This window comes from Sinocyclocheilus grahami, unplaced genomic scaffold (genome assembly GCF_001515645.1).
Source record: "Sinocyclocheilus grahami isolate Dianchi unplaced genomic scaffold, SAMN03320097.WGS_v1.1 scaffold361.1, whole genome shotgun sequence".
Taxonomy (NCBI): Eukaryota; Metazoa; Chordata; class Actinopteri; order Cypriniformes; family Cyprinidae; genus Sinocyclocheilus; species Sinocyclocheilus grahami.
The window spans coordinates 330,335-332,541 of NW_015505540.1; positions in this window are offsets into that span (position 1 = coordinate 330,335).

Sequence of the window (2,207 nt, forward strand, 5' to 3'; positions counted from 1 at the left end):
GCAGTTGTTGCTGCTAAGAGTGGCCCAACCAGTTATTAGGTTTAGGGGGCAAACACTTTTTCATACAGGGCCATGTAGTTTTGGATTTTGCTTTCCCTTAATAATAAAAACCTTCATTTAAAAACTGCATGTTGTGTTCACTTGTGTTATCTTTTACTAATATTTAAATTAGTTTGATGATCTGAAACATTAAAGTGTGACAAACATGCAAAAAAATAAGAAATCAGAAAGGGGGCCAACACTTTTTCACACCACTGTATATAGATAGATAGATAGACATACAGACAGACAGATAGATAGATAGATAGAACGCGAGATAGATTGCCAGGGCGTTGCTAAGCTGTTTTTGATGGTTGCTATGCGGTTGCTAGAGAGAGTTTTGAACTGTTATGAAATTGTCTGGCAAGCTAATAGGAACATCTGAAGGACATGGCAGCACTCTAATAAAAATGCTAGAGCTCATCCACAAGAAGTAATTGGATAAAGTCACTATCACTCCGATTACAGCAGTTACGCAGGCACGGCCAGGGACAGCCTACAAAAATATCCACGTTTCCATGTTCGGCTTACTCTGGTAAAGACAGCTATTTGGTGCAAAATCAAAACAAGGTGTTGAAAAGCACATTGCCATGGTGACAATTAAACAAGACTGGTGGTTCACCTCCAATGAATCAAGTTATATTATTATATAAACTTCCACCAACCTCCTGTAATGGTCACCGACAGCCTTGAGAACATGAGAATGCTGGGATATAAAGCAAAACTGACAGGGAGGCTCAAGTTTCAATGGAGAGCTGCAAGGATAAGATAACTGGATAAGAGTCCAAAGGTTGTTCTGAGTTCTTCCACAGTCCAGGAACAAGGAGGCACAGAATGAACATATGCAGGACCCTCATAACCAGACACTACAGGTGTGTATATATAAAGTCATTGACAGCCTTTCAGTTCTTAAGTTCAGTTCAGTTCTTTCAGTCCTTCTCCTGGATTTAGCCTTAAACATGCATTAGCAACTTTGTATTATTTGTAATATAATTCTTTCCTGATTCTCCTGCAGCCTTTCTCACTCTGGTACAGAGAGCAGGGCTATTTTAATAAACTGTGAGCCCATTTAGACTCAGTGAAAGAGTTGACAAAGTGTTGTTAATGACTTGTCATGCACTAAACAGGTGCAGCTGCCATATGATCGATAGCAAGCGGAGCATAAAGCGGAGGGAACATTTACTGTGCACACTGAACTTATGACAGTCTGAACATGCTAAACCAATCCATGCAGATTGGGCATCGTGTGGTCTATCATGCAGTGTGAAAATGTGTCATGTTTCATCTATGATAAGATGGCCTTGTAGTTGTAAATTAGGGGTGTTGAGAGGACAAGGGAGAGACAGAATCCTAATGATGGAGTATAAGAGAAGGATAATAGATAAAGATAGATGGATGTTGTATGACTCAAGTGTTAAAAATGAGGATCTCTAGTTATTTTCATCCAGCACTTGTTTCAATTCAACACTCAATCGTTCCATTTGAATGAATGCTTGGACAGATTATAAAAGAAATCACAGAACAGCTCCCGGACATGAGCCTTCCCACTCAACAGAGAAAGCCTTATCCCAAGGAATAATCACACAGATTCTTTATTCCTAACACCATAATTCAGCTCTGATACAAGTCTGTACTCTCAGTTCGTTCTTCTGCCTGAAATAGGAGAAAATTCAAAGGAAAATCAACAAATAGTCCTGAAAAATATTGTAATGTGATCTCAATGGGAGACCAGATGAGAACATCAAGCTTGGTAAAAAATGCCATCAAATAAATTAAACAAACTCAACTATATTTAAACTATATTGAGCTCCTTTATCTTATTAAAGAAAATCTCATTAAACTGAAATATTAATGCTCAGCTGGTCACGTAGGGACCCCCTCTTAGATCGGCAAGACCCGCAGGGAATGCTTCAATATGTGTAGTGAGGCCTTTTCACCCAGCAACTGTACTGTTAAAACACAACTGTTAGAAAACCAGCTTTACCACAAGACACGGTGAGAATGTCACACATTTCAACTGAAATATAGTAAAATTTCTTTGTTTGTATTAATTAGCATTTCACACAATTCACATGTTTTGTCAGCCACAATAGGCAGGATCTTGTCTATGAAACTGGCTGAGCAGGTTTATTCTTTTACAGAATGCAACTACGCCAACCGTTCTGTTG